Genomic DNA, 12,995 nt, shown 5'->3' with positions numbered 1-12,995 from the left:
TTTGGGTTTGGTTTTGTTTAATCGAGCATATAAATAAGTTGTTTCACCTCCCTGATAACATGTGAAAAAAACTTCAACCACACAGCATATGCAGGGATTTTTAAATGGCAGTAGTTTGTAGATGGTATCCATTAGTTCAATTCTAGAAATAAGCATGGAGTGCTCACCGAATGCCAGGTATAATGCTTGCAGCTATGGTAAAGCTCCGAGGGAAAAAAGAGTGAAATAAAAAACCTTCTTAGAATGTTCATAGCAATGTATGCTTAAAAACCCAGGAAATGAAGTGAAAAAATCGTTTTCCAAACATAATGGCCAAATAGGTCCTATGTATTCATGAAAGAAGTCAGGAGAGAGAAAGGGGAAACTACTATGTTCACATACACCTCAGTGGTACTTCGAAATTCAGATTAATGTCTACTTCTGTCTCCAAGAGATCTGCGCTGAGGTTTGGTACTACAGTCCTGGGCAACGTGCAGAAAGTTTTGTGCTTACGTCTTTCTTGTTTTCTTCTACTTTTTGTTTTTTAGCAAGGAGGCAAAGGGTTGTGTGGGTGATTTCCAAAGGCTTCCTTAATTAAAGCTGGTATGGTTGATCCCCCCACCTAAATAAAACAAGGTGGTTTAAAAAAAAAAAAGTACTCTCACTCACCAATAGGCACCGAAGAATCAATGTTTCACTTGTCTGATCACATCGGGTTCTTTGATCATATTCTTTTACAAACCTAAGTAGGACATAACACTATTTGCCATCATTTACCATTGACACAGTTACCAAAAAAAAAAAAAGCCAAAAGCCATGGAGTGGGTTCCAATTCATGGTGACCCACGTGTGTCAGAGCAGAACTGTGCTCCACAGGGTTTTCAGTGCCTGGTATTTCAGAAGTAGATCACCAGGCCTTTCTTCCAAGCTGCCTATGGGTGGACTTCCAATCTTTCGGTTAGCAGCTGAACATGTTAAGCACTTGCACCACCCAGGGACCTCTTGACAAACTTAGCAAACGTTTGTTCAAAATACCCAGGTCATAATCCGCTGCATCCAGTCAGGTCCATGTGATGGCTTCCATTTCTGAAGATCTGTTTTGCCATTAGTGCAAAAGGTCCTGGCCCAGAGTGTCTCCAAACATAATGTTAGCAGCAGGGTAGCACCTTCCCTGGCTGCATGTGGTAAGGTTTGACCAGAGACTCAGATGTCACTGTAGGATGGAAAAAGCAGTGACTGCACTGAGCAAGGGGGGAGTTTAGCAATGGCACTTAATACCCAGCTGTACCCAATTTCTTATAAAGCAATTTCCTTAATCCTTACTTTCATGGGAAACCCTGGTGGCGTAGTAGTTAAGTGCTATGGCTGCTAACCAAGAGGTCGGCAGTTCAAATCCACCAGGAGCTCCTTGGAAACTCTAAGGGGCAGTTCTACTCCACCCTATAGGGTTGCTATGAGTCAGAAATAACTTGACAGCCCTGGGTTTGGTTTTTGGTTTTTTACCTTCATGTAAAAATCTTCTCAAATTTTTACTTATAATATTGTATTTCTAGAATCTCTTAGGGTGCTTCACATACATTCCATGAAGTATTTTTCACTGTGGGTTTCAAACATCAGCCTGAGCTACTGAAAAAAGGCCCTAGGTTATTTTTTTTCTCCTAAAATGCTGTATAAAGACTTCAAGATATGATAGAATAAAATAAAAATGTTAACTTCTTAACATTGCTTTTCCATCTGACTCATGACTATGCTTGTGTTTTTTCTAATTACAAGCAGCATTCATGAACCTAATTTATGAACCTTTCCCCTAATTAAAAACAAAAAGAAATGGAAAGTTTAACACAATTAAGGAGTCTTCAGAATTAGCAGGTACACACTGGCAGATTTACTGGGGCCAATGAACTGATAGCTGTATTTTAGGACTGGGAATCAACTGCTCCAAGTGAATAGTTTGTGGTTTCCATATCAAATAGGAGAAAAAGACACTACACTAATTCTCAGACTTTGGTTTTGTTTTGTTTGTTTTTACCAAAAGTAATGCAGATTCTATTCTGGTAGACTTGTATACTTCATTACTATTTTCTACTAAGGAGTCCCTGGGTGGTGCAAAAGGTTGACAGGCACGCTGCTAGCTGAAAGATTGGTGATTCGAGTTCATCCAAAGGTATCTGCAAGATAGTCTTGGTGATCTACTTCCAATAAAACAGTCATTGAAAAAACTGTGGCTCACAGTTCTCTTCTGACACACATGGCATCGCCATGAGTCAGTATCAGCTCGGTAGGAACTCATTTCCAACTAAAGTCAAGGTGAAAAGGAAATTGCCCCATGAGGATATGATAAAGGTAAGAAAGCGTCAGCATTTTCAATAGAAAATTCATAAGCATGTGCTATGGGGTGAAAAAGGTTAATTAAATACAACATTCAGCTACACTACAAAAGAGTGCTTTTCTCCATGTAAGCCTACAGCTTTTTTGGGCTTCCTTCACCACTTCTACCCACTAATATAAATCTCTGAAAATACTTACAATTAGACGTGTCACAGATAATAATACAGATACAGAGAAATTTTGCACAAACATATAACAACCTTGGTCATGAACTCTTCTTTCTTTTTTTTTTTTAATCCCAGTCTTTGAGGCTTGTTCTAAATTAACTAAGTGAAGCAAGGGATTCACGAATTTATTCAGTGAATTTGGCCTGTGGACACTGACCAAATTGCTTGACATTCTCCTTCCCTCCCCCTCCCACATTTTCCCTCCACTGTGACTTTCTGGTTCTGTATTATCTGGTTTTGGCCGTCTCTACTGCCCACTTCAGATAATTGCTTAACTCTCCACTTGGTTTCTTGCTGGGTAGGCTTGACCTGAGAGAAAGGAGGAAGAGAGAGCCAGCATTTTCCTTTGATCTCCTGGATCTTAGGATTCCATTATATAATCTACCATAAATCCCGGCAGCAGGGATTGACATCGACTTCCAAACTTGCCATCATATGGCACTCCTAGTTGACTTATTATGAATTCTGATATTTCTTAATTAACCTGAACTCAATATTTCAGTTTGTCAGTGATAAGACTTTTTTTTTTTTTTTTTTTTTTGGTTGCCTTCTCGATGTTTTTGAGGGTTACCTTGATTAATTTCTCTCTTCTGGAATCTAAGTTTCCTATGCCAAGTGTTCTAACTGGCTTTCTGCCTCTAAGGTTTAAGTGCACAGATGTTTCCTTGTGGCCACAGCAAATACCACTCTTCTGAGAATAAGTTTGATAGATAAAATTGGCCATAAATTTAAGACTGAAGAGCTGGCTAAGGAAATGAGGTACAGGCCATGTTCATATACTTTTGTAAATCTACAACCTTCTCTAATGTACTTGATTCTCGGATATCAATGATGATGAATTCTAGGAATATCATCAACAAATTAAAGCATCAAATAACCCAAAAGCCTCCTTCCATTTAACAGTATAAATCTCTCTCCCTACTGAACATATTACCATGGCTGCTAACAAGTAGAAAGCTGGCACATTGAGCTTTCACTGCTTTCCAAGTGCAGAGGGAGGAGTGAAATGGATAAAATCCAGATGATGAGAAGAAAGTGAAGCCAGGGCCTTGCATAGTCCGAACATGAATAATTTGTACACTGTTCTAAATGCTTAATAAACTACATTAATATTGCTTATGCAACATGAATGCCCTACTGAAAAAAAGAGACCTTTGCTTTCTGCTTTTCTTTTTCCTGGAAGACATTTTTCTATGAATCTTTTCCTTCACAGACTAGAATTGGAAGCATTTTGTTTGCTTGATTTGTGATGCCTACATGATCTAGAAGAATAGATCGTCAAACCAACACGGGCAATGGTCTTCGGGCTGGATATTATGATGCCACCTTCTCCCTGTAATTCTCTGCTCAAAACACAGAGCCCAGGCATTGTCCACCGCGGAACATTCTCAGGGGTGTAGTGTCGTCCTTGAGATGTATTGGAATTGGAATTAAGTGATTTAGTGTGCTTGGCCTTTCCTTCCAAATCCCACTCCCCAATATGCCCCTGCCTTAGAAGAGCAGAAACAAGAGGAAGGGAAGAAACATCACATGCTCCCTCCCTCTTACTCTCAAGTCACTGGATTCAGCCCCCTCCCCACCTCTCCACCCCCCTATTAAGTGTCAAGCATGTAAGGCAGCTGCAAGAGATACACAGCCCTCCTTTCCAACTGGAGTTCTAAATCAATGGCATGGTGACACACCTCTGTCTTTTATTCCCAGCATAGATGCCTATGGGTTTAATTGTGCTTACAGTATCAGCATCTCAACTCACTGTTCTACACGGAGGTTGCTAAAGGCAAGAACTGTAGAATCATAAAATGGTAGGGACACACGGGACCATGGAGTTCCCCTAGGCCAATGCCTTCATCCAACTGGTGAGGGAAATGAGGTCCCAGACGTCAAAAGATTTGTTCAGCACCTAATATCAAATACCTATTTAATAACCAGGTCCCTGGGTGGTGCAAACAGTTTGCACTTGACTACTAACCTGGAGGTACCACAGAAGGTATAGTAACTATCCACCATCTGTCTATTGGAGCCCTGGTGGCACAGCAGTTAAGTGCTATAGCTGCTAACCAAAAGGTGGGTAGTTTGAATCCACCAACCGCTCCTTGGAAACCATATGGGGCAATTCTACTCTGACCTATAGAGTTGCTATAAGGCAGAATCGACTTGAAGGCGATGGGTTTGTTTGTTTGTTTTGGGTTACCCGTCTGTCAGTTTGTTGTACTGTGGTGGCTTGTATGTTGCTATGATTCTGGAAGCTATGCCACGGGTAGCATAGCTTCCAGAATCATAGCAACATACAAGCCACCACAGGATTCAAATACCAGCAGGATCACCCATGGTGGACAGGTTTCAGCAGAGCTTCCAGACTAAGACAAAGAAGAAAGGTCTGGCGATCTACTTCTGAAAATTAGCTAGTGAAAAACCAATGGATCACAACAGGATATTGTCCAATACAGTGGCCACAACAATGGACTCAAGCATACTAACGATTGTGAAGATGGTGCAGGATCAGGTAACGTTTCATTCTGTTGTACATGGGGTTGGCATGAGTTGGAGCCAATTGGACTCAACTAACGACAAGATTTAATAACTAAAAAACAAATTATAATAATCTTACTTTAGTTTAATAGAAATATGAACTATTTCCTCCTGAATCTAAATCTCGTCTAAATCAAATAATTTGATCATAAGAATATTCCATTAATAAACCATTGCCTTCGAGTCGATTCTGACTCATAGAGACCCTATAAGACAGAGTAGAATTGCCCCACAGAGTTACCAAGAAGCACCTGGTGGATTCGACCTTTTGGTTAGCAGTTGTAGAACTTAACCACTATACCACCAGGGTTTCCTCCATCCAGGTTAATAGCACTTTACAAACACATGAGGTTTATTACTTTGTAAAGTCCTATCATTTCATTTTTATTGTATCTCTAGTATAACCTCTTGATGTGAGTTTGGTAGTTATTAGGCCCTTTTTACAGTTTGGAAATAAAAGCTCCAAGCATGGAAACTGTTGCCAAAGTTGCCCAGTCCATCAGTGAAAGAGTAATATCCACTTCTTTCTCCACTAGTCATTTTTGGAACAAAATCTTCTTTATAACCATAAACAATCAGGATTTCAGGAACCGAGTCCTAAAAGACTTCTTTTATTTTATTGCCTCTCTCTTGAACTATCCCAATGGCCTTCACATTGATGTACCACACACTCTTCATCTAAAACTTTTGAGGTACACAGTATTTTTCTAAGGTTAAGGTTTTATTTCATTCCAACCCTATTCCAAAATCTTTAATGCCTGTTTTATAAAATCTAAGCTCCTTAATATGACATTCAACCCTCCATTCCTAAATTATCTCCTATACCCGTTTGTCCCTTCCGACCTACGTTCCCATCAAACTGGCTAAAGGTTCGCCAAGTCCTTCCCCCGTGCCTCTGCTTACACTCTTCCAGTTCTTTACATCCTCCTGTGTAAGCATTGTTGTTGTCGCTAGGTGCCGTTGCAACTATTTCAACTCACAGCGACCCCACATGACAGAGTAGAACTGCCCCATAGAGTTTCCCAAGCTGTAATCTTTACTGGAGCAGATCACCAGGTCATTCTCCCTAAGAGCAGCTGGGTGGGTTCAAACTGCCAACCTGTTGCTTAACAGCCGAGTGCTTAACCATTTGCACCCCCAGGGCTCCTTGTGTAAGCATTACCCACCCCTTAAGGTTCTGGTCAAATGTCGCTTCCTACATGAAGCCATCCCTAACCACCATCACCCCCACCACCAACAACCTTAATAAATGTCCCTCGACTGGGCTTCGAAGAAGCCCTAGTGGTGCAGTGGTTAAAGCAATCAACTGCTAACCAAAATGTTGGAGGTTCGAAACCACCGGCCACTCCCAGGGAGAAAGATATGGCCGTCTGCTTCTGTAGAGATTTACCTCCTTGAAAACCCTACGGGGCAGTCCTACTCTGTCCTATAGGGTCACTAAGAGTTGGAATTGACTCAATGGCAGGGAGGTTGGATTTTGGGTAGGTCTGTGCTTCCACATCACAGAACTCATCACTCTCAAAGCACTCATGACATTCTACTTTACTGTATTATATCATGTCATACAGTATATATATTGTCATTCTGATGTAATAGTCATATGTCACATTATGTGCCTTACTAACCATAATTGATAGAAAATGTCCTGAGACCAAGGAGCGGGTCAGGTTCACTGAGAAACAGCAATGCTGAACTGAACACCCAGTATGTCCCAGGCACCTCCCAAGGCACTGGAGGGCAAAACTGAGCAAAACCCCATCTTTACACTCAAGGCCCTTTCAGTCTGATTGGGAGCACAGATACTATGATAGACCTTAATATACCATAGCTGGGCCCTTATAAATATTACCCATTTCTTACATAAAGCCAGGAAAAAAGTTAACAATGTTGGCTGACTTGAACTATATTGGATTCTGAGTAACTTTGATCTGAGTAAAATAAGAATTAACTCTAATCTTAGCACAGCTCAATACAAGAAGGATTTTTCAAAATTCCATAAGGAAAAAGAAAGAAAATTTAGATCTGTATTTGTTACATTGTCTTAAATGAAACATTAAAATAAATTATTATTCATGATCTGATATTCTTTATTAAGCACCTTTCTTTATATGAGGCATCCTTGGGTGGTGCAAATGTTTAAGCGCTTGGCTGCTAGCCAAAAGGTTGGCAGTTCAAATCCACCCAGAGGCACCTTGGAAGAAAGGTCTGTCAATCTGCTTCCAAAAGATCACCGTAAAAAAAAAAAAAAAAAAAAAAAAAACAAACCCATTGCTGTCAGTCGATTCCGACTCATAGCGACCCTGTAGGACAAAGTAGAACTGCCCCATAGAGTTTCCAAGGAGTACCCGGTGGCTTCAAACTGCTGACCTTTTGGTTAGCAGCCATAGCTCTTAACCACTATACCACCAGGAAACCCTGGTGACGTAGTGGTTAAGAGCTATGGCTGCTAACCGAAAGGTCAGCAGTTCCGATCCACCAGGCGCTCCTTGGAAATTTCACAGCCACTGAAAACCCTATGGAACACAGTTCTACTCTGACACACATGGGGTCGCCATGAGTTGGAACCGACTCAAGAGCAAGTGCTTCTGGTTTTCTTTACATGACTTTAGGAAAACGGATTCTGACAAATGATTCACTACTGTAAGGAGAAAAGAGAGTGTGAATGTTTGTTGTAAGAGAAACTCAAATTTCTTGTCTTTATTGAAACTCTGAAAAGAAACACCCTGATGAGACCAGCTGAAGGCATGCCTTTGGACAGAAAGTTCTGGGAAATGCAGATTAACATTTGCAAGTAGGGCCTGAAGGCTTCTACTGAGCCACACAGGTATGTTTAGGAAGCTCAGTGGCAGGCCCTTTGATAACAGAGCAGTTGGATGAAATCAGAATACAAAGAAAATGTCAGAAACCCAGTGGCACCGGCTATCCGAGACAGGCCAGGAACCCTAAAATGGGAACCATGGCTACACAGATTTAGCAAATCGACTTACATGTTTAAACTTCCTGGGGTTATCATTCTGTCATTTTGCCTGTCTCTTTCCCCTTGGGACTGGCAGTAGCCATGAAAGTCTAGTGCATTGTCTTCAAGGCAGCAAGAAAGGGGAGCTGGAGAACTGTGCCCCATTTGTATCCATTCTTGGCAGGAAACCCCAAAGAAATGAAAGTTGGTGGCAGCTTTAAATAGGAGTGGGAAACCAGATGAATTTGTTGAAGGCTGTGTTTAGGAAGAAGCAGCTCCAGCTGTGTAGCCTAAACCGACAAGCTCTTAAGAGTTTTTTACAATAGAAAGGCTATGGCAGCTCCTGGCCACTTCTCTTCGCAAAGAAGTCCAGAGCAACACCGGAAAGGACAGTGGCTCCCAGGGACAGGTAACAGGTTGGCTCTCTTGGAAGCTGTCTACCACCACGCCCAAAACCCCACGCATGCTGCCTGCCACACTTACGTTCAAGCTTTGCCACATGCCTGGGGAGCCGAAACTCTCCACCCACACCTCACCACTGCACTGGCTCTCAGCTATTTAGGACCATGGTGCACATTTCAGAGCACCAGCACCATGCCAGCACCTACCCTCTTTCACTTGGGGACAAGACTTGACATGCAACTGAGTAATAATTTATCCATTTCATATAGTGAGTTGCATTCTATAAGCCTAAACTCTTCACAAAGCTTTTTCGTATACGTTATTACATTTAGCCCTCATTCCCCATTGCCATCAAGTTGATTCCAATTCACAGCGACCCTATAGGACAGAGTTTTATGAGAGTTTTATGAGGGCTAAACCCTAGCCCTCACTAGTATCCATAAAACGTCTGTACATCAGATATGATTCTCATTTTACATATGAAGGCACTGAGGCTTAGGGAGGGTATGACATTATCTCATATAAATATAATCCTTGGATGCTCAGCTTACTTCTCTAAGACAAGGATTTTATTTATCAAAAACTTTACAAATTAATACTTAAAAAAAATAATAGTGTCTGTGGCTAAGAACGTGGGCTTTGGAATTACAGAAATTCAGCTTCCAGTCTTATAACACTGTATGGCATCAGATGCGTTACTTACTTCCCAAAGCCTTAGTTTCCTAATTTGTAAAACTGGAACAATAATGTTGACTCCCTGGGGTGGTTGTGAGGGTGAAATGTGATAATTACCTATAAAAAAGCACTGGACAAAGTAAGAGCTCCCTAAATGTTCAGTATTAATATTGCTATTACTACTCCCTGATTGGCACTAAATCTATGTTACCGCTAGTGGAAAAGAGACTGTCTCAGGTCTTAGGCATCACACTGAATTAAAAGTTCACATACAACTCTGCATGCCTGGGGGAAAGCATTACCTAACAGAGAAGCAAAATGCTTCTTTTGATGTATAAATGAAGGTGACACACCTTTTCTACGTTTTTTGACATGCTCTCCTCATAAGAATGTGGCTATCCTCACAGTCACGAAGGAGAAGAAACATGGAGGGAAGGATGCTGGAAGTTTCTGTACTCTCTCTTCCAACACTTTATGCCCATTTCAAAAGCAACAACATTTCAGCCAGTGGCATACTCAGCTGGGTGGATTTCCAACCCTTTTTTTTTTTTTTTTTCCCCAGGTCTAGTTACCAGTTATAGTCAGATGGATAAAAGCTCCTAGCAGCTACAGTGCTGACCATGAGTTTCATTCATTCATCAGCCAACATGTATTAAATACTGTATCAGGCACCGTAGTAGGGCTGGAATAAAAATGGCATCCTCATTTGAGTTTCTAGCCCTTGAAGAAGATTGCAAGAGTGGTTTAATGAGTGGCTTGATCTCATTTATTCCATACAATTCCATCTGGCGGCTACACTTACTATCCTTACTTTGTAGATGAGGAATTTGAGGCCAGAGGTGAAATAATTTGTCCTGACTCACACAGCTAGAAAGCGGTGGGGAGTTCTGGTTTGGATTGAGCCCTGTTGGATTCCAAAGCCCTAGTTGTCCCCTGTGAATTTGAATGGAACTATTTAATGTCTGACTCCTCAGCAAAGGGTTATTCACCGTGGAAGGTCTGAGCAGAAGTCTAAGCTTTCTAGCAAAGTAAAAGATAGCTATTTGAAATAAAAGATGGTTGTTTGACTTTGTTCTTGCTGCAACTTTAAGACATGAGAGCTTTCCATGACTTTCCAAGAGTGATGAAATAAAACAAATATTTCCAACTGTCTAAGAAAAATATCTTGCTAATAAATATGACTTTTGTATTTGTATTCAAAATGTAGCTTTTTTTTCCTTACATGAGATGCTTCCGATACCTAAATTATTTGTTACTGCTAATTTCTTTGAAAATCTAACAACTTCTACCATATTAGATCCAGGCATTTCAAGGCCTAGTGGACGGTCTTCAAGGAATATTCGCAAAATCGGAGCAAACATTGGCTTTGGAGAAACAGAAAGAAATTTTATAGAGTAGAAGATCTGGGAAGTTCTCAACCAACTCCACTTCTTTCATTTCTCTGTGCATTTTACGATTCAGTTCGAAGGCCTCTAATTCACAAGTTCACTGACAACATGGAAATATAAAGACATCTATATCAAGTTCAAAACCAGAGGAATTTCCCAGCCACTACATGCTGGGAGTCACTGTGCCCGTCTATTAGATCCGGCCCATAAAGCTGTTAAAAATCTGGCACCTTTGTACGGGAATCTGTGCCATGATTCTAAGTTCTGATAAAACCCAAACCATACAGTTAGTGCAAAAAAAAAAAAAAAAAAAAAGTTCGCTTCTATGGGCTTGTCCGAGAACAAAAACTTGTCACCTTCTAGACAAAGCATGAAGCTTAGAACTTAACGCACATTTCCTGAAATGTGTCGTATCCCTCTAGCCAAAACGAAAGTAGTCTGTCCTGGCTTTTGTGCCTGCCACATCGCGGCGCAAGGAACTCCTGCTCATGCGGAGACGCTCCAGTACACACCATCCTGCAAAAGGTGACCGATGGTCTGTCACGTCAGAGAAGGCTGAGGTTGCAGGACTCAAAAGGACTGGCCTCAAACCATAGGGCGCTTTAAAGACAGGGTGTCACCTTGTGTTGCAAGATTGTGAAGCTTGTCAGAAAACTCCACTGCTTTCAGGAAGCAAATAACGGCTTATTCAGCCTGCTTGGTTCACACTCCCATGAGTTACAGTACCCAAGATTAAGAAAACAGGTCGTATGCTCCTGCTAGCCTGTGAGCAGACAAATCAAGAACTTGTAAGTTTCCGACACGCTTCCCAGATCCAGAACCTCATCACTAGAGCAGGATCCAATAAATATTCGTTATCTGGGGCGGGCGGGCAGCCTGTCAGCGCTGCGCTCGGAAAACGGTAACTGCAGCTCTCTGACTCAGCCGAATGTTACTCCAAAAGTGGATTTCCACTGTACCGAGCTTCCATTTCACATTTTTCCATGGTAGCAAGGCTTGCCAGCGACTTTGCAAAATACCCCCGGAGCATTCAGAGAAAAACGAACATCTTTTAATGTGAGAGGTAGGCTCTAAAGTTACATCACGCTTGTAAACAGTAGCAGACATAGCAAAAAAAAAAAAAAAGGAAAGAAATTGAGAAGAAAACAGAATACCTACTTGTAGAGAAGAAAGTCACTCAGACAGTGTCCTCTGATGCTATAGAAAGGGCAGGAGAAAGGAGTGGGACCCTTTCAAGCCCGGTGAGGAGCTTCTGAGCCTGGAGTCTGCATTTTCAGTTGGGGGGAGAGCCGTTCTGAGCCTGTACACAGGCTGCTACGACCATGAAATTAGGAAATGCAGCCACTCAAAAATAAAGAACTAGCACCACCATTTGACTAGGATTGGAAAATCGCCTTGGAGAAAGAGAAGAGGGGGGTGGCCGCCTTTCTCCAAGCCAGGCCTGATTCAAACTTCTTAGCTCTTTGGTTAAGACAGATCTTTAATGAGGAATAAGTAATGTGTTAATCTGCCTGAAACATATTTTTATGTAATCCAGCCTATTTCTTCTTTGTTTCTGATAAACCTTGGAGCCAAGACAAGCGTGTGTAGTTGGAAAAAAATAAGTAAATAAAGCAGGTATTCAGCACATAAAGTGTGTTAATTCAAAATTAATTACAGCGAAAACCGGGGGTGAGGACGCGTCTTGGGCGAGTTTTTTTTGGGGGGGGGGTGGTTTCCACGTTCTCATGCAGCCATTGCCTCACCAGCCGGCTCTGCACTTCTCGTCACTGATTAATTCGGTTCTTAACTTTAATAACCTGCACAGGTTTACCTTCTGCCTGGCTTTTGAGCCCCTCCTGCTGTCACATGATCTTATGTCCTAAACTGTCCGGCATTTCCGGCAACAGATTAAGGGTTTGCTTGTTATTTTTTTTCCCTCTCTCTGTCTTTTTACACTGAGATAAAATCCTGAAATCGAAAATGAGCTTTAAAAAAATCATATTGAAATTTTAAAAAATAATATTGGGATTTTAATCATTTATAGTCAGCTCGTGGTCTATGCAGCATGTAGTTTAAAGGATTTTTAAAAGTTGATTCACTTTTTCTACTTTACAAGCCTGGAGAAAGGCTGGTTTTCTGGAAATGAGAATGCCGGGGGGGAGAAAGGAGGGGCAGGAGTCCCTTGCTATTGAGCTTCCTAAAATCTCTAAATGCAAATGGCCATCTGCTGGGTAAGAGGTGAGACTCAAAACTGGCTTGGGAAAAAGAAAACCAAAACTATCATAATCACTTGATTATACGTCAATTCTATCTCAGTGAAACTGTTCAAAAAATAAAACCTTGCCTAACTCAAATCATTGTCTCTCTCTCCCTCTCTGTGTGTATGTGTTTAATAAATGGATAAATAGGATAACTGAGAAAGGAGTCAAACAGACCTTATTTGGTTTAGCTACACCCGCACTGTTAGGAACTATCTTATGCAATTCATTCACGCGCATACACACACATACAAATAACCCATCCCAGGTG

General features: G+C 41.3%; 1 protein-coding gene across 3 annotated transcripts in view; it reads right to left on the bottom strand.

Moving 5' to 3' along the window:
* ESR1 (estrogen receptor 1) overlaps positions 1 to 12,158 on the bottom strand; it is a 529,996-nt gene extending 517,838 nt beyond the window's left edge. For 2 of the 3 annotated variants that reach the window (XM_049903778.1, XM_049903786.1), the window contains exon 1: positions 11,643 to 12,158. The gene's annotated coding sequence lies outside the window, so the exon portion shown is untranslated. The remainder of the gene's footprint in view (positions 1 to 11,642) is intronic. The other variant, XM_049903821.1, reaches the window with a different exon arrangement.
* Between the last annotated feature and the right edge of the window lie 837 nt (positions 12,159 to 12,995).

The sequence above is a fragment of the Elephas maximus genome, chromosome 1 (genome assembly GCF_024166365.1).
Source record: "Elephas maximus indicus isolate mEleMax1 chromosome 1, mEleMax1 primary haplotype, whole genome shotgun sequence".
NCBI classification, from domain to species: Eukaryota; Metazoa; Chordata; class Mammalia; order Proboscidea; family Elephantidae; genus Elephas; species Elephas maximus.
This window is presented reverse-complemented; position numbering and strand designations above follow the sequence as displayed.